General features: G+C 39.0%; 1 protein-coding gene across 1 annotated transcript in view; it reads left to right on the forward strand.

Moving 5' to 3' along the window:
• Positions 1-25,986, forward strand: part of LOC139718677 (plexin-A4-like) — a 311,060-nt gene that overhangs the window by 129,462 nt on the left and 155,612 nt on the right. Inside the window, exon 3 of the mRNA XM_071630135.1 lies at positions 1,641-1,774. The gene's annotated coding sequence lies outside the window, so the exon portion shown is untranslated. The remainder of the gene's footprint in view (positions 1-1,640; positions 1,775-25,986) is intronic.

The raw sequence follows: 25,986 nt of genomic DNA on the forward strand, positions 1-25,986 counted from the left end.
GCGGTTCCAACACCAAAACTTTAAAAATTCATAACTTTTGCATCGATTGTCCGATTTTCCTCAAACTTTCACTGATGTGTTCTACTAATGCTACTGCTTTTACTCAATCCACATTGCTCTTTGGGTTTGTGTTCCCTTTAAATTTTCATACCAAGTAGATGATTGAATCAACAAATATTTTCCATTCGTTCCCCTTGTTGCATACAAGACGTCTTTTGTGTGGAGTGTACATTCTATCCCAGCGATTATGTTCTTTTTTGTTTTGGGGTTTGTTTTGTTTTGTTTTGTTTTGTTTTCTTGATGGAGAAATACTTAACACTATTGTGGCTCAATTGTCAGAAACTGAATTTCCGGACTGAGTCGTGTGAGTTAGAATTGCATGAAAAAGAAAATCATTTCAGAAACTGATTTTGTGGACTGAGGCTTATGATTTTGAAATGCCTGAAAAAGAAAACCATTCCAGCATTCAAAATTTTAGAGGATTATGTTGTCTCTATCAAGAGATGTATGAATAAATCATCACCGTGGATAGTGAATCATTTACTACTGCATGCTAAGCAAGATATTTTTGTGGCGTGATATTTTTGTGAATTTGAGCAAAGGACCTTTTTCGCATCATGAAATTTTCATGAATTGCCACTGGCATTCAATTCATATAAGGTAAACAAAAGCTTTCATGTGCATTTTCATTTTGTTAATCTTGGCTCTTTGCAAAATTTGTGAAACTAAGATGCATGTAAACATTTCTGACTTTACAGTACACAGTTTAATCTAATACAACTGTTAACTGGAATTACTGAGTGTGGAAAATCTAGTCACTTCCAGATTTATCCAATTTTTGGAGCATTTAGCATTCATCTTTCTCACCTATATCTTTTTTTTTCCAGAGGTCTTTATTTACACAATATATCACAGAGTTTTTTAGCATGCAGCTCAGATTTTTTCTACCATAAAACAATGTCAAATAGTGCATTTGATCACGAGTGTAAAGTGGTGAATATTATCCTTACACGACTGCTCGCCATGCCTCAAGGATGTTGATACAGCCATCATTAATTTCAAGTGGAGAATGATCGATAAACACATTGTTCCTCTCATGTGTGAGTCAAGAGCCGATATCAATTTCAAGAGAATCGAGCAAGTTTGGGGGCATCGTACAAAAATTCATCGGGCACCCAAACAACTCGACAGCCAAGCACCAGATATGATCTTTTATCACAATATTGACACTACGATCACTATATAGGAATAAAAATAACATATGCATGTTGGGACGAGACCATATCGTCTGTCCGAGAAATTGATGCCATGCATAAAGCAGTGTTTGTCAGGTGCAATTAAATCAGACAAACTCTTCCCATTCACCCCCCCCCCCCCCGTCTTGAAATCCACCTTTTTAAAGTGCAGTTATCATGACAATCACAGCTACATATAAATATTTGACACGATGTTCCATGGGAAAGTCACAACACCGAAACTAACTCGCCTTATGAGAAACTCTCAGCACTCATGTATCAGCTGTAGAAACATGAATGTGTGTTTATAAATGATACAAATACTCATGTAGATGATTTATAAATGATACAGATACTCATCGAGGATTCATCTTTCACTTCTGTTTGTCCTTTTTTTTTTTGCAGGGGTAGGTCGACTGTCTGACCGTCATAGCCCATAGATAGATCCAGCGGTCAGCTTCGGACCACAAAGTAAAAGGAGAACCCTGCTGGTTGCAGCTGGACGTTCAGCCCTCTGTGATGTCACTTCCAAGTATCTTGTAAGTTTATCTTTTAAGACCTTGATACTGTAAAACAAAAACAAACAAAAAATGCATGAAACTTTCACATGTTTTAGAAAGGAGCCAAGATTTGCGAAAGTAGAATGCATGTGATATATTTTTATTCCTACACAATGCATTGAATGTCAGCACAAAGCCGTACCATAACCATCATGGTCGGCAAGTTGCAAAAGTTTTATGCCGTATTTCTGGTTTTGCAGTATTTTTCTCTTTAACTCTTTCAGCACAACCAGGCAACTTCTGCCAACTCAATAAAATTGATATAGTGGCAAAGTAAAAGTCCTATGAAGTGTTTAGCAGGATTTTAGCGCAACTAGTTCATTGTGTCTTTTTGGTTTTATTTTGTCATGACATTTGTCAGTGGTATAAAAAAAGATGGTCAGCAATCACGTAATTGATCATAAACTCCTTACATGTGTAAGTTGTTTTTCATCCTCATTCTTTGTAAGTATCATGTTTTCACAAGTTTTCACGAGAATATATGCCCAAATTAAAATCTTTGGAGCTGTTGGATTTATTTTTCTGTCACCTAAGAGGTCCTAATAAAAGGTGGGTCCCACCTTTTATTAGGACCTCCTTGTTTTTGGATATCTCAGCTACTTCAAAACAGATTTTCATCATGTAAACTGAATTCCTCTTAGAATTGTATGCTCTCTGATATTTCAGATAAGTGGTTTCTAGTTACATGTATCTCACAAGAAGTTAAAACCTGAACCCCCCATCTCAACCAAAACTATACCATCCTGTTTTAAATCCACATGATATGCCAAAAACTTCACCACAAATTTTCTGGTGTTTACAAATGAGGTTTGGAAAATGTTTGTTCATACTACCTCGTCGCATGCTGGGGCCAGTGTGCTTTCCGCGTATTTCATTTGTATTAATATTCATAACATTTGGATCAATCACAACCCATCAAAGAGAGAAAGAGAGAGAGAGAAAAAAAAAATGCTTTGTGTGTTTTGTATGAACCAGATTGTGCAGATACCCAACTGAGTTTCAGGAGTGTACCGAAAAAAAACGTTACATTTAGATATCCTGTGTTGAGAAAAAGTATAAATAAAACCCTCAAAACGTCACTCTCAGTGGAGGGTGCAGAGGATCGATGATCGATGGATGATCGGCGAGAGAAACAGTAACTCTCGCCAACACTTCAAAAGTGGAAACCTCCGGCGCGGAATAATCAATACTTTGCCGGAGTGGCTGGCCTGGAGAGGAGTAGGCATCTCGCGAGGATGCGCGAACACGAGCGCTCGCACCTGTTACCGCCGTGACGCAACATCCAACCGCATCTTCACTCGACGTGTCCGCGGGATCTTGTTCGACTTCATTTATGGCCTTGTGGTTAAGTTACTTCCTGTTAATGCATAACGCTGTATTCCTCAGACTTACAGCAAGCATGCAAACAATTAACCATCTCTATTGTTTTATTTATTGTTGTTGTGGTGAACAAGACAACAACCTAACAATACATTGTATATATGAGAGAATTTGTTCAGCCTCCTAGCAATGAGCCAGTGCTATCTTTGGAATTACATATCTCATCTTGAAAAATAGTTTTTTTTTTTTTTTGGGGGGGGGGGGGAGTGGAAGAGGAGGGGGTAGAGTTTGTTATGATTTTGTGTTCTGATGCCAGGTCTAGTTGTGAAAACTTTTGGCCATTGGTGGTTTGGACCTGGTGAACACCAGCTGTCATGTAAGTCCATTTTCAACCAGTGTTTACATTGCTGTCTGTGATATACGCTGTACCAAGTGTGAACATGCCATTTTATAGCTTGTTTGTTTGTCGTTTGTTTGTTCATTTCCATCTGAGAAGATGGCTGGATAGCCCATATTCAGCTACACTAAGGCCGTGTTTATGCTTCCCCTTTTCGGGCCAGAATCAGCGTTTTGAAACATGATTAGTGCAAAACGCTGTTGTGTTCATGCTCACTTCGATAGAAACGCTGATTCAAAACGCCGATCCAAAACGCACAAAAAGGTGGGTTTACGATCAGCGTTTCTGACTAATCACGTTTGATGGGGAAGCATAAACGCAACAGCGTTTCTAAACGCGTTTAGAGTGACGTCATCCAAACGCCTTTCCGGTTCACGTGAAAAAGCGCGCGCCCGGCCAGCTAGCTACCTTGGCCTGTGCAGTTTTCCCACCTACTGTGAACGCATGTCTTTCCCAGCTGCTCTCCCAGGCCAGGCCACCGATTGCAGTGTGCGCCCCAATTTGACCTGCCTCTGCTGAGGTCAGCGAAGCAATCGCAAACGCTCTTTCCAAGGCTTGAAGAAAGTGAGCATAAACAGTGCTCCGTGAACGGCGTTTTGAATCAGCGTTTCGAAATGCTGATTCTGCCTTCGCAAATTGATCATAAACAGACCCTAAGCTGGTTTTCCACGGGGTCCAGTTGGATGTGAGGTGGGACCACTTCACCGGGTTAAACACCCTGCTCTTTGCGATGAATGAATGAAGCGGGATCTTTTACGTGCATGAGTTGTGACTCTCTCATACACAGGACCTCCATTTTATGTCCTATCCGAGGGACAGAGTGTTTTGCCTCTTGCTAGAGGGGACGGTATGATTACAGTATGATTAGCTCCAGTATGGTTGTGAATACTCACTTGATATTGCAAAGCCAGAAACATTTGCAAATTCTTTAGTAAGTCGCCACTGGCATTTAATGCACTGTTTAGAAAAACACTGTTACAGAGTGTACATGCATTTTACTTTTCTATATTATCTTGGCTCCTTGCGAAATTCGCAAAGGTTTTGTGCATGGGTAACTTTCTGGTTTTACAGCAGTCCAAGATGAGAATACAGGTTAAGAATTCATAAGACAATGCTCCTTTTACAGCAAGAAATATTTGTCATGTTTTCTATTGTTCTGTTACCTCTTGACTTGTTTTTTATTTTTTTAAAACAATCTTTTGTTTTGTTTTAGATTTTAGTAAGTCGCTCTCAGTAATTGATAGCCATCCCGCCCTGCACGCAGGGGTAATTTACCTATCACCTTTCCTCCATCAAAATATCAGGTGCGTGTATGGGAAACCAGCAAAAGTTTCAATTACAGGTCCCTTGCTCTTTCTTTTTTTTTTTCATTTAGACATATGAAAGAAAACAAAAACAAAATCAGAGTTGGTTTTGGTTGAGAATAGAGACTTGTCCTGGGAGAAAATATTGACGATTGCAGTTATACACCATCATGAATATGAAATTTTTAAGTGTGTTTTTGTGTGTGAGTGTTAGTGGTTAAAACCACAACAGAAATGATACAGGTAGTACCTATCCAATATCACAGCTTCCATCCTGTATTTTTTTGCAATATTTACAAAATTTTTCTTCATCCAAAATATGAAAATGTGTTATTTGCATTGAAACATGTTTTTCAGACATTTGATGTGGCATGATTAATACATGCAGATTCCCATCTATTTATAACTTAAATATCTTTTAGTTTACATGTATGTTTTTATTGTGCATCAGGTGCTAAAATCCTTTTTATACATTTTGATCCTAGCAAACAGGAAGCATACTTTAGAAGGCAAAAAAATGGTGTACTACTTCCTGGTCACCCAGATAATGCCTAATATTGCAGTGATGGTGGAAAACAAATTCCTCCCTTTGCAGTTGAAAAAGTTGGCATGAAATTTCTGAGGTGTCTTCCACATACTGCACAAACATGAAGCTCAAGAGCGAATTGGTGGAAGTTACTCTATCTTGCCACTTCAGAGTCATTATTGTAGTTCGCTCTATCGAATATATGGCACACTCAATTCTGGAAGCAAAGGTAAATCAGAGGTATTTCATTAACAGAGGCATTTTTTTTTTTTTTTTTTGGAGGGGATTTTCTTTGGTACAGTTGTGTAATAATTCATATGCAGTTGGCATTAGGTCCAATTCTGATGAAACCTCATTTCTATTGATAGAGTCGATTGATTTTGGGTCGACAGCAAGAGGTGATTCCTCCCTTTAATTGCCAATGATTGATCAGTTGCCAGAAGTGTGCATTCCTGGTGTAAACTAACTGGCCAGTGATGGCCGGTGGGCAGATACTATGGCAGGTGTATTCACCGTCGGCTTGGACCACTTCACTTCTAATCCTTTCATCTCGTCAAGCCATGATCAGGGACATCAATTACCACACCTTTCATATTTTTTTTTTGGCAATGCCCATAACACCCCCCCCCCATGCTGGTTTTATTTGTTGCTCAACTTAACTAATTCACCGCTACTGTCGTGTGTCGCACTTGCGGCGATGTGCCGTTGCATTGCTGGATATATTACAAATAGAGCAGGCTCTAATCACTTTCAAATTTAAATGGACCGCTCATCATCGCCGGGGTCGGGGAGCGAGACAACGACAAATTGTGTGTGTTTCGAGAGCTGTAATCAATGAAATTAGGAGGGTGCTGCTCGGCTAATTGCTGGGATATAAGGCTGTAATAATGAGCATTCATGAGCCAGTCCAAGGCCAGTGCTGAATGGGAGTAATATATTCTCTCTCGCTCTCTTTCTCTCTCTATATATGTATATATCTCTCCCTCTCTCACTATCGATCTCTATCTCTCACTAGCGATCTCTCAGTCATCACATATCGAACATTCAGCAAGTAGTATGTAATCAAGATATTTGATATGATTGCTTTCCTTTCTTTCATATTTGTCTGTCATTGTGAGATTCTTCCCTTTGTTGCCATCTTCGCTTCTAATCATTTCATTTCATTTATGAAGTTGTCCACACAGATCACATTTGTAGCATTCATCTCGAGATCAATGACTAATAACAAATATTTGAAAATTCAGTGTATGCAAACTGTACTTGAAATAGTATTTCATGATACAGAAATAGTATTTCAATAGTATTTCATGATACAGAACAGGGTCGAATCATTCAGAAGAGTATATCATATTCAAATTGGAAAATTCAGCAATGTGCGGGGGAACCTAAAGAAAATCAGATGCTTGTGGGGGTACTTGTAGGTCCCCAGAAAAGAAGTTCAGCACACTCACAAATGCATATAGGTTTATATACTTTCGATTCTTGTGAAGTAGCCTGGTATGAGCACTGAAATGATTTTCATATAAATGCAGTGAAAAGTGCAGGATTAGAGACGACTGATCACTCTGTCTCGAATAACGAAGCAGTTCAGACTGTGACTGAGGTATTTTGTCTCCCTGTAGAATATAAAGTGCAATTTCATTGCGAGGACAGGTGAAAAGTAAATGCACGTAAATGCCGTAATTCTGTTGAGCCTTCCAAAAATACTCTAGTGTGTATACTCAATGTTTAGAGTCACCTGTGTGAGAAAAACAAAAACAAAAACAGAAAGGAGAAATGTAATCAATCACTATTAACCAGCTGTACATTCGTGAATATTTTATCCGCATTCCTGGAGAGCTAATTTCAAATTCTTGAGCTGCGTGTGTCTTCCAAAAGTGTGTGTGTGTGTGCGTGTGTGTGTGTGTGTATGTGTGCTCGTATTTAGCTCTGTCTGGCTCAGTGAGATGTGGATGCATCAATTTTTAGCGTACCACAGAATTTGGATACCCTCAGAATTTTCAGTGCCTCAAGAGTCTTTTTTTTCTTTCTAGCATCGCCTGCTCCCTGCATTTTAGCTCTCTTTTACCGCACAAAGCTAGACGCCATTTAGGTCCAAATGAAGTGATCATCGGCTTGTTATCGTGCAACAAATCTATGTGTGCGTCAAAATGAGTGCCCGCGGGGCATCCAATTAAAGTGCAATTAATCCGGCAGCTCTGATCCATTGGTTGCTCACTCTCAAACATGAATTGGGATAAGCTATGGTGGGGGAAAAAAAAAAAGATCTAGCATGAGCACGGTTAAGGATGTATTCTTGTAGAGAGTAATCAATGTGATGGAAAATGTGGTTACCTGTAGATTCTGAAATCGACACCATGTGTTCCTGTTCACGAGCCACTATCCCGTGGCTCCTTTTGAGTTGTTTTTTTTCTCGACGACGATGATGGCCGATTTTAACTGCATGTTGCAAGTGCATTGTGGGATAGCCCTCCATTATCCATTAAAGGTCAGTGCCGTGGGCAAGTGCTATGATGTTCCATCATCCGCTTTCGTTGAAGCAGAGCAAGTTTGCTAATGTGAAACTTCCTAATGGTAATGCGCGGTATGCCGATATTCTCCCCCCATACATAAAAAGAATACGCCATGAGGTCATGTTTTATTCATCGCCATGGTATTCTGAATATTTTTACATGTAATCTAAATCTAATTCTCTCACTTAAAAGCATGCAAAGGGTTTCATTAGACAGGGGAATTCATGGAGCCGTACTCCAAGGCAAGGGGGACGGAGAGATATATCAGAACGTGAGCACAAAGAGAATGATAATAGGATGATCCACATCAGAATCCATTTTCTTTTTCTCTTGTTAGTGGTCAGGAGAAATGCCTAACATATATACTGTCCAAATTCAAGTAAATAGGTCTTTGTGTTTTTTTTTTCTTAAGTGAAGTTTTTTTCCTGCATAGTGCTTTTTAAAGGTACTTTTTATCATTGGGAGCAGTGATTTTAAAAAATATTTGAGATATCACTTGTGATGCATATGGTAGGTGAGATGTATCACAAAACATCCTACCATGTGAAAATTTTACAATTAAGTCTAAAATATGAGGAGATATCACTATTTTTTTTCAATAAACCATAACTGTAGACGGTTTAGTCTAGAAACATTGTCACTTAACTATTGTTTACATTTTGTATATTTAACAATACTAACATTGACTATACTGATTAAAATTTTTACATTGGTTGTATCTATCCCCAACTCACATTTTAGAACTGTTTTGAAACACTAAAGCTGGGTTTTTGTTTTATCTGCAAATGGTAAAACATGCCTTTAAACAGATCTCATTTGTGTACCAAGTAATGAAATCGGCAGTGAATTTTTCACACCTGCTGAATAAGGAATATTGAAAACACACATTGACCATAACACTGTTTGGAGCAGGTTGATTTAATTTTGATTTCAATTTGGCAAATGCTGTCTGGTTGTTATAAGTTTAGTCATATTTATTGGATGAATGTATTTAGCATACATTTGTGCAGTTTGTGAATATTTCTTTTATATCACATATTTAGATGAATTCTTAGTGAAAGAATGAGAAGATCCATTTTTTCTGTTTTTTGTTGTTGCAATTATTACAAATATCTTCTGCTTATACATTGTATATAATTTCTCTGTTTATTTGATGGAAATGAAAATAAATTTGAAACTTTGAATCTAGAATTTCATTTTTTTTATTTTTTTTTATTTTGAAAGAAAAAAACCAAAATGTGATAAACCATTTTTTGTGTTTGTGTCTTGTTAATTTGAATTAGAATTGCTTTATGAACTTGTTATTTCTGAAAGGTTGTTTTTTTTCTTTGCAAAAAAAAAGGAAAGAAAAAAAAGATGCTTGCTCATCATACATGATGTAGGTGCAAAGATGGCATATGTACATCCCCCTCCCCCCCCCCCCCCGAAAAAAAAATCCACCTTGTCCCTGGAATGCTGTGAAAATTTCTTGTAAGAGAGTAGAGACTGTCCCCACCAATTTCTCCATACATCGCACCGCACCTTAAGCAGAGCAGAGGTGTCGCGAAAGGTGAGTTGAACGGCAGGCGGGACCCAGGTGTGGAAGCCATTATAGCTGAGGAGAAGTTCGTCAGGGAAACCGGTTCGCGAACAGGCGCCTAGGTCACTTGGGGCACCTTAGTTGATGTACACGCTGCCATCCGTGATTGAGTTTTAACTCTTTGCGTGCCAAGGTGTAAAGCCCCCAGTGTGTGCCCCATTATTCTGAGAGAGCAGTGCATGAATACTTTTGGAAAGCATTTTGTCTTTCAAAGCCATGTATTAAACTTTTTAGAGAAGCGATTATGCTGGAAATGCAGCACGGCAAAGTTGTAGAGAAAATTGCAGTCTTTGATGGGATGTAGATAACAAAGCTAAGGCTGTTTTTCTTGCTAATGAGTGGTATTAAAAACATTATCCCCCAAACAGATTGCAAAATTGTATTCTTGGTCAACTCTACAATACTTTTATAAATAGGTCCCTTGAGTCGTGACTTTTGGAATACACAAACATGCAGGTATCTGGACCGCATTTTTACCCCCTCCCATCTCCATGTAAATTGTAGTTAAAAATATATGGGGAAAAATATGTTTTTAGAGAAACTGGCTAGTATATTGTTCCAACATTTCAAAATTTTTGATGAAAAAGCTACTTTGCATGTGCTGTAACAATAATAAAAATGTACCCAAGAGATGACGTTTGGGATAAATCAGGGAACCATACCTTTGTTCTTATGGGGAGCCTAAAGTTGCTGAGAATTTGACAAAAACAACACAAAACATGATTTTTAAGAATATCTTTAGTAAAAAATCAATGACAGAGTTGTGAATAAGAACCAGTACACTCTTACTTCATTTGCATATGTGACTGAAATTGGTATTGCTGTTCTGGGGTAACGTGAAATTCTAAAATTCTATGACTATTCTGTGTGTGTTTTTGTGTGTTTGTCTTGTTTTGTTTTGTTTTGTTTTTCTCCTCTTTTCGGAAAGTCAACCCTGAAAACGGAGTGACACATCACTCGAAGACAGTAAAGTCGCACAGTCTCTTTGTGGGAAGTTTATATTTAAAAAGACTGCTCAGAAAGAACACCGTACACACGCCAACCTCCCCTTCTTGAGGGATATGACGAGGACGGCTCATGGAGCACGTCCCAGATTATGAAGGGGCTTGATGACCAGTATAAACAGTTGACACAAAGTGATCCTCTTAAATCCCCAAGATAGAGCCGTATTTGACAGTATCCCTTGCAGTAGGCATCAACCAAGGGAAGGAGAAAGAGGGTTGAAAAATCACTCTGAAAAGTAGAGAGACAGATTTTAAAAGAGAAAAAGGAGGGGGGGGGGGATGGGGAGGGGAGAACTTTGTAAGCTTAGAGCCACGCCTCACTTATGAAAAGTGCTACCATTTCCTTTTTCCATCAAAGGTAAATGCTTTCGCAGAATGGAGGAGATGAGCATCCGACTTGGTGATTGCCGCAGTCACCGCATCATCCATCCTGCCCGTCGCCGTGGCAACGGAGAATGGCTGTTAGTCATAACCAGGGACTCGGGAGTATTTTATCTTTAGAACAGTTTGCGAAGAGTGATGATGCATCCTGGATATTGTTGTTGTTTGATTTGTAATACCATATTGCCGCATTCTTAGACAGTTGCCACATTATGATTCAAATATTTTAATTATTATTTCAGCCACTTTATGATATCCTCTGATACAACAACATAAATCTGGGGGTTTTTTTTGGACAAAACCACATTTGCACAAAGATAGAAACAAACAGAAAATTCAGATGTAGTTTATACGAGAAATATAGTTTGATAATAGTTGAAATATAATACAATACTAGAAACATGATACAATATTTGAAATCAATAGTTGAAATAAAATGCAATAGTTGAAATATAATACAATACTTGAAATATATACAAAGAGGTATATAAATATATCTCTCTGTCTGTTTGACAGTCTGTCTGTCTCACTCTTTCTCATACATTGTATATCAGATCTTCAGCTAAAGAGGCAATCTGCTGTGTTTACTGTATCTTGCTTATTCAGAGATGTGTGCATTACATTAGAGATTACTTTGCCATTTAACTGAGTGAAGACATGAGGGGGCACTGGAAATGAACATTTAAGTTTTTCCACTTATAGTTTGTAGGAACAATGTAAGTTTTCTCAAAATGCAGCTGCAATTGGTCAAGAGTCAACTGTTATGTGCCGACATAGAATCTACATGAAATCAGACATGTAGTTGTGAAAAGAAATATAATGCACTGATGCCTTTTAATGTGCTACTCAGTTGCTACTCAATGCTTAATGACCCTGTCATTTTGCAAATGAATTATAATGAGCATATTTTGTTCTTTACTTGAAAGTAAGTGGGATTATCTACAAAAGGAATATCTTTTAAGCTATGCAGATTTCAAGGGCTTACCCAGAATCACTCAAAACTTGATAGAAACTGTTTCTGATTGACAACCCCCAAAATAGATGAACTTCAAAAGAAAGAAAAAATATTCCATACAGAAAATACAAAATCACAAAAATCAGATTAGAAATAAGAAAGATATGACATTTTGTACTTTCAATTTTTTTGGAAAATATTTCTTGACGAGTCCTTATGAATATTCAAATGAGTGACTTGATGATGTCATACCCTCACAAATTTTCATGTATGTTATTTGTGAAATGCAGAAAAAAAACCACTAATACAAGTAAAAGCATGTTCTCATGCCATGATATATTAGAGTTATCATTTGTACTTTTTTATTATTGGTGGATTTAAGGCAAGTTTTATATTCGTACAGCTGAGATATGAGATTTTTGTCATTTCTGTATATGAAATGAATAAGAAATTATGAGAGCATGACATCGTCAACTTGCTCATTTGAATATTCATAAGGACTGGTCAAGAAATGTTTTCCGAAAACATGTGAAATTTCAAAATGTCATATCTTCCTTATTTCTTGTTCAAGTTTTTGTCATTTTTGTATCATCCTGTAGGGAATATTTTCATCTTTCCTTTGAAGTTTATTCATTTTTGGTAATGGATGCATTTCGAGATTACTTCCAGACTCACAAAAATAACTGGGTCAGTGTGAAATGTGTTTGTAAACATGTTTACAAGTTGGTTCTTTTGTCAATCTGGAAGATTCCATTATATCCTCTTTCATCATGTTGTGTGCTGTTTTTTGTTGTTTCCCCAAAAAACTTCAGAGACTTCTTGAAGAAGGGATGTTGTTGTTTCAGTTTATCTCGTCATTCCATGCAGGCATGGTTGTGGTACTTACAAGCCCAGTACACTGCTGATTTAGGTATGCCTGCCATGTGCTTCTGTGTTGATGTCGTGTGCTATTACCACAAATACTGGTGTGTATTAACTGGTGAGGATCACAAAATCCTTCAATATTAGTCATCATTCTGTGGTGGCTTAGATCAGTTTCTCCAATGTATGGGTTTGCCTAAAGAGTCTTGAGCTCTTTTTTTTTTTTTTTTTTTTGGATTTATGCAACATGGTTTACAAGAGGGATGTATGACCAAAGATTTTGCAAATATTCCACAGAACTCTAATCAACACGTGTGAATAAAGGTTTGCACAACATGGCTAGTGTGTCTTTCCAAGCAGGAAAGCAGACACCAAAACCAGCGAATATAGGCAAATCAGGTTGTTATTTCAAAAGGAAAAATGAGACTGAGCCTGTCTCTCTGTGAAAGCTAATGCACAGAAGCCAAGCTACATGTACTTGAGCCAAGGTGAATATGTTACAAGGTGGAGTGTAACTCAAGCTTGCAGGTGGTAATTGAATGTTAATCACAAGTGTAACCTTCTTCCTCTCCCATGCCCTCTCCACCCCCATGCTTATCCCTCCCCATGCCCCCCCCCCCCCAATGCCCTCCCCTCCCCCCAATGCCCTCCCCTCCCCCTCCCATCATGCCTGGAGTTCCTGTGGCAGTATATGAAGGGGGTCTTCTTTCCCCCTTCTCCCCCAACAGGGTCAGGAAATGAAGAAGTCCCAACCTGCCAACAGGGGCTTGCTTCACTAGTCTTCTTTTCTAGGTCCTGGTGAATCACTGAAATAGCACCCAGACCATGGTGTGGTGAAAGCTAGCACTGAGTTTCCTGCTCAAAAATTATTTTGTAAGTCTGATTTGTGATTATCTGTCAAACTGTGAATAACTGTTTGATTTTTCTTTTCATAAGTAACTTTTTTGTGTGTTTGTACTCAAACTTGGAGTAAATCTGGACTTGGTTTCTCGCAATGTACTTCAACTAGTACCGGAACTAGTCACATAGGCCTATATCTGTATATGCCCATAAACTTTGGAAAGAAGAGTTAGTCCTGACAGCATGTGGACTTGATGTATAAGATTTGTTGGATATAAGATATGAAAGTGCTTCGTGGTAGATGCAATGCAGATTTGTCAATGTTAACTTTTGATGTTACAAACAATGACTTCTAAAATATGTTGCAATGATGTCTCATTGATGATTAACTTTTCTGGATTTGATAACAGCGATTCAGTTAAATCTCACCCCCCCCCCCCCATGCCTGACCTTGTTTTCATTTTGGCTTGAGTTCATGCCACATGGTAAATTTTCGACCAACAGGGGATACAATCCAACTTGGAGCGAGTCTTCTCAGTTTTCTGGTGCCAGGTTCACAGTCCGGGGTACATCTTCGTCCTTGTGGGACTGGCAATAAAGACTAGGTCCTTTCTCCAGCAAGTTCTGCCGTCCCCACCCCCCATACTTAGGGGAGGCTGTGACTTGGCATTCAGCAATGCCATCCTATCAGGGGGCTCACACAGCCTCGCCGTACCCTACCACAGGGGCGTGCTGTCTTCCTCTAGCGCAGTCCTATGCACAGGCCGAGCACTGAATCATCGTGGTCTAGTTACAGTGCAGAACCACTCGGCATTCCAAACAGTTACACTCTGAAGAGCTATGCGCTGGATGTACAGTGTGTAGCAGGGTCCATTCTAAAAGCCGCTGCATGGTCGAGTCTCGTGCAGAACTCTTGCCTTTCGTATTCCGGACATTACGGGACTACCCTTATATCTCTTTTAACTCCCACTTCTGTCAGTGAAGTCTTCCCTGAGTGATAGAGCCGTTCCCGGAGCATTTGGGTGAGTTGTTGACTTTGTCGAACTGCAATAATCATGCCGGATTAGAAACAGAATTTGGAAGGGTACAAGTAGGTTTCTCTTTTGTTTTTCTGGAGCATTTTGTGCCCCTCTATGGCAAAGTTTGATGGAACTCTCTTTTTATAATGCTTCTAAATTTTTTTTTTTTTTTTGCAGTTTTATGTTGTCTTAAAACAGTCATGCCACTATTGTATTCAAATATATATATATATATATATATAATAAAGGGAGTGGTTATGAAAGAAGTGGTTATGAAAGGAGCGATTATGAAATGGTTTTGGGCATGCGTGTTTACTGACACGTACCTGTGCGAGTGTCTTGCGGTACACTTGTCTCATTCAACAGCAACAGAAATGTTGAAGAAGAAGATCGTGTTTGGGGATTTAGGCCAACAGAGTTGGAAAACATTTTGATAAAAATACATTGGTGTATTGGAAAAACCTTTCTGAATGGAAGCGCACCATATGTAAGTACAGGTATACTCATTAACCTATTGAGGATCGGCTGATTTTGCTGTAACACACATTTCCCATAGACACCTGCCGGGAGTTATACTCGGGATTCGTCCTCAACGAGTTAAAGGGGTATTAGGCTATATATAGCTTGATGAAGGAATCCATTATCAATGAGATTCAATACCTGTATTCCTTCGCTACAGATGGACTTATGAGTGCCGTCTTCAGAATATTTGTTAGGATTTTTAATGAAGAAACATCAAACTTTAATTTCTTGCCAGTACAGTATTACCAATATGCTTGCTGAGAGTGCTATTTTCTTTGCCGGGCCTTAGAATAGATACGTCTGTTAGAGAAAACCTCCCACTGAAATGGTAGCATGTTAACTGGCACAATGTTTTATGTACAATAGAGTATCATCTCTAGAATGTCCTTGTACATGTAGATAGTTATCTGTGATTTGATAATGAAATATTCATTGTATGATGATGAAGGATTTTCATTTCCTACAGTATCTTGTGACCTGTGGAGATGATTTGTTTACCCATGGCCATGTTTTAAGATATGCAGATGAGGGTTGTGACTTTTTTTGCTGCTGTTGCTAAGATTCAGTCACAAAATGTCCTATTTTTTTAAAACCAAATAATTTTGAGAAGACTCACTGTACAACTAAATACAAAGGCTGCTACCTTTCATGTGTGGAGTGCATATTCTGCAGTGTTTAGTCTGTGCTCGCACAAATATGTGGTGTTAAAAAGTTGTGAGTTGTTTGTGAAGAAATTTGCCCCCCCCCCCCAAAAAAAAAAAGAAAAAAAGAGAGAAAGACGAAGCAAAAGAAGATACATTTGAAAGTTTGCACCAAGAGACAATTAGTGCAGGTCTCAATAGTATCTGACAGACCTTTTAACCCCCCCCCCCCCAGCTTTGGCAATTCTTTTTCTTTCTTTTTATAGTATGTTGATTTGATTTCCAATGAACAGATTGTACTTGGAGACATTGTCTGTCTCCAGCACTGACTGTCTCATAAGGGATTCAAGTCTCGAAACAATTAAAAATAACCTTTTTTTTCACTCAATAAATTCAAAGTGGAATTTGCGGTATATGATGTTACTCTTCCTCCAGGTACTTAGAAGAGGAAATACTGTTTGATATTGTCCACTTAAGAAGAAGAAAAAAAAATATGTTAGTGATCGCTGTAATGAATCTCTAGCGGAGATCATGGCATTATGGCGGTGATCCATCGGGGCTGCCTGGCGGGGACCACTTTCTCCCGAATTTCGATGCCCTCGTCAGATGAGTTGATGTTACTTGAGGTTGATGGTGCAAGTTTTTTAGTGTGTTTTTTGTTATTACTATCTTGTCTTTGTTGATGAATGCAAACCTGGATTTGAATTGATTTGCGCGGAGATGACTTTATCAAATTATGCCTCGACACTTGTCTAGTTTGTCTGCATCCGGTGGAATAATGAGCCAAATAAGTTCTTCTCCCAAGTTGAAAAAAAAAGAAAGATTGTCTTCTAGATGTTGTGAAATGTTTTAAGAACAATAAACCCAAGCTAGACAAAGCTTTTATTCTTCTTTACAGTACAGTCTTCATACTTAGGTCCGAAGTCTTCATTAATGATACTTGATGTGTAATATGTACATAAGTTTGCCTTAAATAATGCTGAAGCTCTTCAGTCAGTGTGACTTAAAAACTTTTGTAATTTGTTGACTAAGCTCATATCTATTTGAAGTGACAAATTAATAAATAGTAAGGGCACCTACAGTACATTGTCCTATACATCCATATTAGTGTTATCAAACTCTTATGAGTATGTAGTTATGATGATTCATGTTCACCAGTTATCCCTTAAGGCCACACTCCCTATATTGTGGGGATTTATGAATTATGATTTATGAGTGCTTAAAGCCCCTTGCTAACATTTGTAGATGAAAATAAAAGCTTTAGTGCTTCAAAATAGTTATAGGATGTGAGTTTGGGATAAAAATAACCAACATGAAAATGTTAATCATTATAATCAACATTAAGTATTGTTGAATGTATAAAATGTGAACAATGGTTTAATTTAGTTAAATCCCATCTAGAATAAACCGTCACTGTGACAGTTAATTGAGAAAATTAGCAATATCTCCGTATATTGGTGGCGTTATTGCAAAATTTTTGTATGGTGGGGTGTTTCATAATACAACTGAACTATACATTTGCATCATATGTGATTATTCAAACATTTTTTTAATCACTGCTCCCATTGTTAGAACAGTTGTTTTAAAACAAATAGCAGAGCATTGTCAATTGCAAGGTAGCAAAACTGCTGACAGTGTGGACTCATTTATGCGTTGAATTTTTTTCTTTTTTAAAATCTGAGCTGGGCTTTTCATTTGTCTGTGTGGGTATGATTGTTTTGTGTTGTCCAAATTTGCACAAGATTTATAAGATAAAAGAACAATGTGACCATTGAATGGAAAATGAGTATGAATAGGGCAAGTTGGATTTAAAAAAAAAAAGAGGGGGAGGAGGTAAATCAAAAGTAACAGACAACATACTGTTCTCTTCCCTTTTTATGAATGGATAAACTTTCCCTATTCTACTCCTCAAGTGAAAGTCATTGACATGGTTGTCATGGCGACTGCTCTCTTTTGAGAGCCATGCATCATTTATGGCCCGTCTCCAGGGACATTAAAGTATGCATCTGAAACTTCTTTGTCCAGAAAAGGGTATGCATGTTTTGCTGATGGAGGGGTGGGGGGGGGGGGGGGGGGGGGAGGTGGGGGGAGAGAAAAAGGGGGAGAAATTTTAAAGAGGTGAAGGTGCTGGTGGACAGTCGGGAGGACAAGTGAATCTTCCATTCACTCTGTAGCCAGGTGAAACTTGAGGAGCGAGTGGATTTCAAGCCCGAGTGCTCGTTGTTACGCATCATTCATGTTCTGCATTTTTAAACGAGTGAAAGCAGATATGGAAACTCCCGCGACGGCACCTTCGGCTCGCGGGCGCACCGAGTTGCGCCTTGTGACACCCGGAAGAGGCCCGAGACATTTTCATGTTTACCTTGTGAATGAAAGTTTCCTGATTTCCGTGGAATGAGCATCGTTTAGATGTGTTCAATTCTGTTTACATTGGCCATGGTGTACAAAAAGAATAATGCAATTCTCCAGATCACGGCTGAATTTCATGGCATTATGGAGTGATAGACATATCAATTGATTGATGTCATTATTTGCATTTTGTATTTATGGGATATAGTCTGCTGAGAACCAGAAGGGCGCTATTGCATTGTCAGATTTGAGTTACTGGATTTAGGGACCTATGTCAAAGGTGTGAAAGTGATGTGTGGCAGAGTGGTAGCCTAACTTCCAGGCATCTTTGGGTATTTGCCTTCTGTCTTCCGTGATTGCTTCTGTCGGCAAGGTCTCAGAAACATACCTTGTATCAGCTGGCTTTTAGAACCGTTGCCTAGCAACTTGCAGATTTTGTGTTTTTGTTGTTGTTTTTTTGTTTTTTGGGTCAACTCGTGATGTTTTACTTGACGGTATAAGGGGTCATCCTGAAGGGGGGGGGGGGGAATCGGGGAAAAGGTGGGGGGGGGGGTTCTGCCGCAATTATGATTGATGGTCCATCACACGAACCGGACAGGATGACAACACATGTTCTCCTTGGTCTCCTTAATCTCTATCTCACCCCCCCTTCCTTTTCCTCTTTCAGCTTGGTGCGCTCGGATCTTGAGAGGACCGCATCCATTGACCCAACTTTGCCTTCCCTCTGTCAGCCGTATTGATATCCTACCTCCATGCATCCTGTTCCCCCCAGCTCCACTACCATTAAGTCACACCCACCCTATCCATCCCCCCCCTCCTCCTTTTGTTTATCCGCAAATATGCAGGTTTTAAGTTCACTGGTGGGGACAGACGTGGATTTGCTCGAGTGACGTTGATCTTGGTTCGCCGCGACTCCTCGGCTTTGGCGGTGGACTTGTATCATCCAATTATTCTTTCCATTTTTCCAGGCTCGTTGCTAGGCGGGTTGCTAGGCAAGTTCAAGGACTTTTTTTATTTCATTTTGTGACATTTCTATTCCATCTAATAGATACACGTGTCTCAAGTCATCCCTACAAGCACTTACATGGGATTATACACTGTTTGCATTGAAACAAAAGGCCCCCACCCCCTCCTCCCTTTTCAACTGTTACTGTTCTCTTTTGAGAAACATTGGGAAAGCGGCCGTCTATGTTTATAGTCTAAGCCTATATATCTGATCTAATTTCCAGATGTACAACTTCTAACAAGGAGTGGGCCTGAAAGTGCAGGACACTGCCGCCGAATAGGAAAGGTGTGTATTCAGAGATGTGAATGCAAGGTGCCAGGTGTAATCAGGATACTCCGCATTCCATCACTTCCTCGTGGGCTATGCTGCTCTAATACTTGTGATGGATCTTGTGTCAAACACAAGAAATGTTTACAGCTGTACAGTTATTCCACATGAGAGCTACTTTTTTTTTTATTTGTCTCTACTATTACACCTCTGTCTCATCATATTCAAGAAGAGAATCAGAAAATGAATTGTCTTCTGTTTTTGAAACTATAGCTGTTCCTCTTTGCCAATAAATGAAGCAGGAGATTAAAAAAATCTATAACCTAATGCACTATAAGATAGTTATTGTCCTGGTACATTCATTATTCTATGTAGCTCAAAAGATAATTGCAAAGGATCATGAAAAAGAAGATGATGCCAAAAAAAATTGTGCCTTCAATGATGAAAAGCTTTAGTATGATATTTATGTTATGCCATCACTTAATGTAAACTACTCTCCATGCTTGTTGTATTGACTATCAAAATAGATGGACATCTTCAATATAAATGACACAGTTATCCTTTGTTTTCGATAATTATGAAAAGACACTCTGGTGGTCAATACTGCCTCTACACTCGGGTGCAGTCGATCATCTTTAGTTTGAAGCCATTTATGTCCTGCTGCGGCCTGCATGAAACCATATTCATAGCAGATTCATCGATCAGTTACCGAGTGAGAGAGCACGCAGTCCTCGTCTCACTCTGAAAAGTACTGACGGGGATAAAAAGAAATAAAAGACTTTAGACGAAGTAAATGGGGCATAGAAAATGCTACATCTTTACCTCCATGGGGAAATCCTATTATGTTTTGTTTGCGCCCGCATCATAACGATGTGTCCCTTTTTTTTTCTTTTCCTGCCCGACTTCTGAAGAGATACGAACAGTCGACAAAGATAGCTTGGGCTTTTGTTGGACGAAAGGTCAGGGCTGGTATGTTTTCCACCCAGATAATGCCACTCAAGCCCGTAGATGTGTATATTTTTCCTTCGGCCAGACTTTGACTTTTGAAGTCGCATGATCGATTGCCAGCAATGATGTTATGGTAAATGTTGGCCATTTCCACCCACTCTAGCCAAGGGCTGGCTTATAGTCGTCTCCCTCCTCAGAAAAAGTCAGCTGACCCCTCTTCCGTTGTCCAATCCAACCGATATCTTCATCCATCAAAATCGGGATTCATTCCACGGCGGTTGTCTTCTTCTTTGCGCACATAGCGGCTCAACTGAGTCCCCATCAGAAACAAGCTCTTTTTTGTATTTCTTCCCTGCAGGGTGATATGGACTAAACTCTTGGTATAAATGTGGAATCTGAAAAGACGGGTTGTCATGACGATCCAACTTCCTAACTGATGAAGCCAACAATATCAGATGACAAATCATGGGATGATTATTTCGTGATGCTTGTTTCACTTTCATCATGTAGTAATATTTGCATGCTAAACCTGTTAGGGATACAAATTTATTTCTCTCACATCATGTAGAGTTACCCACCCAAAGTATCCAGAGATATTGACAGTCATGACATTGAAAATGATTAGGTCAAAGGTCAAGGCTAGAGTTACCCACCCAAAGTATCCAGAGAAATTGACAATCATGACATTGAAAATGATTAGGTCAAAGGTCAAGGCTAGAGTTACCCACCCAAAGTATCCAGAGAAATTGACAGTCATGACATTGAAAATGATTAGGTCAAAGGTCAAGGCTAGAGTTACCCACCCAAAGTATTCAGAGAAATTGACAGTCATGACATTGAAAATGATTAGGTCAAAGGTCAAGGCTAGAGTTACCCACCCAAAGTATCCAGAGAAATTGACAGTCATGACATTGAAAATGATTAGGTCAAAGGTCAAGGCTAGAGTTGCCCACCCAAAGTATCCAGAGAAATTGACAGTCATGACATTGAAAATGATTAGGTCAAAGGTCAAGGCTAGAGTTACCCACCCAAAGTATCCAGAGAAATTGACAATCATGACATTTTTGAAAATGATTAGGTCAAAGGTCAAGGCTGAATTTTTCTGAAAAAAAAAAATCCCACCGTGACTCTAACTAGGAATGTCCAGTGATGTCACTTTGCATGAATGACTTAATTGCAGGTATAATGATGAGATTTAAAAATCTCCAAGACCAAGCTCAAATATGATCTATCTATAACTTCAACAAACAATATCTGACATGGATATGATTTTGTGAGAAGGATTCTCATGTTAGCATAGAAATGAAATTTCAGTGATGATGGTTCAATTGTCAAGATCAAAATGTCAAAATTCAATTTCATTTTAGTTGCTGAAGTAATTTTCATCCAGCCATAACATGAGCCAGGTATACAGTAGGAGAGTGAGAGTATTGCTTGACCATGAGGATGAAAATGCATTGGGGAAAAATGAATAACATATGAAAGAGGTTATAAGTCAATTTCAAGGTCAAATTAACATTCAGGTAAATATCATCTGACCTTAGTTAACGGTCCACACTCTTGTGGCAGAATATAGGCATTGTTCTTGTATGAGAGGGTAGACAGAACCACCTCAGTGGACGATGCACTGAAGTCAAGGCGTTCTAGTTTTCTGTGCTGGTATTTACCTTTAAATGAAGATGAGATGTGTATCTGTGTGTCTGTGTGTGTGTGTGTTTATGCATGAGAGACGGAGAGAAAGAAATTTGAGAGTTTGTGTGTCAGGAAAGAGAGGAAGATAGTATGTATGTGCCTCTGTGTGTGTGTGTGTGTGTGTGTGTGTGTGTGTGTGTGTGTGTTTGTAAGAGATAAAGAAAAAATGACAGATAGTGTGTGTATGTATGTTTGAGCTGAAGGTAAAGGAAGATAGAGAGGGAGAGAGAATATATATATATATATATATATATATATATATATGTGTGTGTGTGTGTGTGTGTGTGTTTCTGTTTGATTTGGCCAAGATAACATAAGCATGACATTTGGTGATGAGGGGCACAATGAGTCTCCCTGCTTCTACGGTTACATATCAAGAGCATCCCAACCTCCTTGACATTTTCTTCTTCCTCCTCCTCCTCCTCCTCTTCTGTTTTGTTTTCCTGACTGCGATGAGAGAGGGGTATGGTCCCACGCAGTCTGTCTGAAGTGGCAGAAGGCAACTTTGAAAATGAGGAATCGTCAATTTCGTTTCATTTCATTTCATTTCTCAATTCTGCTCGGAAGTGAATACATGAATCGCTATCATGCGTAAGTTGTAATAGATACGGACGTATGAATATCAAACCGATGTAACATATTTCGTGAGAACATGTTGGAATCGTGAATACCTAATTTGATGAGAGTATTGGGGCACTGATTTGCAGCGTATAACATGCAAGCGGGAGTCTCTGCAGCTGCAGAGTGACATACCACAATCATCTGTCCGATCACTGAGTTGACTGAACTCTAGAACTGTTTTATGGCATACTTCTCTCTGGTGCATTGCAAAGGCAAAGTTGCCGAAAAAAATAACAAGAAACTTTGGTATATTGTCGGCTGAAAATCACAAAGGCGCTATTGCATTTTTTTTTTTTTTTTTTGGGGGGGGATATTGAGTTATTGGTATCATGTTGTAGAGTGTGATCTTCTCTAAAATGTTTAAAATCAAAACAAGGGCACTATTTTACATGATATCTGGAACAATGCTTACGAATCTACTCACTTTTGATTATTAAAGTAAGTTGTTAATTTCATGAAAATTGATTGTTTTGTTTTTATTTATGCTCCAATCTTAGAATGCAATAGTGACCTTCTGGCTTTCAGCTGCCAGTATGTCAGATGAAGCTGTGCACTGTGCACAGCTTTGTACCAAGTTTGCAACAGAGGCTTGTTTTAATAATCTCTGGAGTTAATACATTTACCTCAAAGATTGAGCTCAGTTTTGGGTAAAAGTTCATAGAGAAAGCCACATGTAATTTGATGCAGATGATGCTAAATTTCATTTGAAATACACTGCCGTGCATGAAGTGTGAACTCTTCAATCTTGCATGTTGTGAAGTAAAGTATGCAGTATCAGTTCATCTCATGCATGCAGTTAGAAAAAAAAAAGTTATTCAAAATATATCTTGAATAATGCAAAGATTGTGCATTCCTTCTAGCACATGTGATCTGTTTCTTTACGCATTCTGAAAATTGTTTGTGTCAGTGATTCAACCTTGGGACTTTTAGACCCCGTTTACAGTGGGCCGAGCCGCGGCCGAGCCCAGCCTCAATTGCGGGGCAAAGCCCCACAATTTTGTCCGTTTACACTGCCGGGCTTGGCCGCGCTTTTAATTCAAACCTTTCTATATTTTGTCGTAGTGGCGCTCTGCTTGTAAACAAATGCAATTTGGTATAGTCTGGTTTTCAGACCCTTTGCCAACTGGATTCCGTGGCGACAAAGTCGCTGTTCGGACAAAGGCCTTTGCCGAAGGAAAAATCATTTGCAGGACAAAACCACCTGAAACTATACTAGTTTTCGACGTCAAGGGGGTTAATATCCTGAATAGCGAAATAGTACAGGCAGAGGGTTTGGAAGCCAGACTAAAATTGGCCGCGCATTTGGCCCAGTTTGCGTTTACACTGAATAAAGGCCGGGCTCGGCCGCGGCCGAGACCCCCTCCAGAGTTTTGCCAAATGCGCGGCCAATTTTGGCCTCGCATTTGGCCTTTTGCGCGTTTACACTGAAATGAAGGTGGGCTCGGCCGCGGCTCGGCCTCGCACTGTAAATGGGGTCTTAGTGCGCGATATGTATTGAAACGGAAGCGTTGTGAGGATGAACGTTTTAAAGTATCAATCATGCAAAACATTATGGTTTTACCTACCTGGGGTAGCCTCCTTGTTGCGTACTATCACGGCTCTTCCAGACAGTGACTCTTCCAGAGGGCCCCCGCCATTATTATTATATTACCCCCAGCGGTGCTGGATATCCATTTTTAACCCTGGGTCAAGATCAAGGAACATCATGAGGAAAGACATCTTGCCATCTTGTCTGTCATCTCCATATGTACGAAACAATTGTTTGTTGTTGTTGTTGTTGTTGTTTCTTGTATTTGTGATGTAATGTATTTCTGTTAGGCTGGTCACCACAAGCTTTGCTTTTTGGAGGTTCTGCCTTCTTCCTTTGTACACGTATGATTTCATATATGCAAAATTCAATGTGAAGAACACATTGGAAAATAAACGTTTTAACAAACTTGAACTTGAAACTATGTAGCTTTACTACTTACTAGCCCTTGAATTCTTCTAGTAAAAAAAACAAACAAATAGCCAAAACAAATGTGAACAAAAGAACACCCCCCCCCCCACACACACACACACACACAAATGAACAGGAATCATTCTTTATTAGAAACATCCCATGCAGGAGAGTATGCCATGCCATCACTCTGGTCATACTCCAGATTTGAGAATATACACTACTCAAAAAAAGTTAAGGACCACTTTTTAATGTGTGTATACAATTTTCAAACCGGGTGTTGTATTTCTAGAAATACCCGAATATGGCTGTCTTGAATCTCCTCAAACACCCTGTAACAATTTCACACATGGGTGGTTTCAGTTGTTGCATGATGTCTCTCGCATTATTGCATATCCTGAAAAGTGGGCCCATTGTGAAGTGGTACAAATGTGTACAAATGTGTACGTTTTAAAAAGTGGTCCTTAACTTTTTTTGAGTAGTATAATTGGACTGAATTGTGATCATTTCTTTCGCAACAATAACTCTTCATCATCCGAGTCTGAATCCTTATCCTGTGCCCCACCCCCTTCTCCCTCCTCTCTTTGTTTGAAAAAGATAGAAAGCCCTGAAGAGATTTCAGCCTCGGTAAATAGGAGGTATTTAAACATCTTGGCTTGTTTTGCAAAACATTCTGGAATGTTAATTGTTGTCATAATTGTTCCGGACTAAAAGGAAAAACGTTTTACTCTACTTTTATTCTGCCTCTCTGTAGAACTCACTAGAATGAAAAAAAGGAGTCTTTGTGCAGTCTTCCAGAGAAAAAGCATCTGCAGGTGTTTCTATTGATTGTTTGCCAGATAATATGGGAACACTTACGAGTTAAGTGAATAGTGCATCCCTCATTCTATGCTTTACTTACACTATAAAAGTATCAGGAAGTCCATTTGCAGAGTCACATGAAATTGGGATGGGGCATTATTTGTTTTATAAAACACACTCATATTCAGGAAGAATATATAAATATCTACTTTGTCTCTGTGGCTATTTTCTATTAAACTTTGTTGCTACATTCTTCAAATCATACAATGAAATCCTCTATTCTTTTGTCTGTACCTGAGTGCCATAAATAATTGGAACAAAACCAGAAGTTTTTTTTTGCATATTTGATGAACTCTTCTCTGCTTTTCGAAATACCTATATGACAATTTAAACAACATCCCCCTTGTATGACATATATGTATTTATAATATTTACATTTATATAAAGATTTACAGATCATATGTTATTTGCAACTTTGCATGAGGTAAGGAAACAGTGGCTGACTTTCACATGGAAGACGGTTGGAGAGAATGCACAGAGGATAATGAGAATGTTTGACCGCGATGAAAGTAGGAAGAAATTATGGAATATATGCAATGAGGCGTCGATGATGAAGGAAAGAGTGGTGGGGTCGTGGGTATGCTCCATGTTTTTCTGTTTTTGTGGCCAATGTGTCCTTGTGTGCGGCATACATTATGCATGGCAG

Source organism: Diadema antillarum, unplaced genomic scaffold, assembly GCF_040938485.1.
Source record: "Diadema antillarum isolate AM-2024a unplaced genomic scaffold, OU_Dant_1.0 scf00000098, whole genome shotgun sequence".
Taxonomy (NCBI): Eukaryota; Metazoa; Echinodermata; class Echinoidea; order Diadematoida; family Diadematidae; genus Diadema; species Diadema antillarum.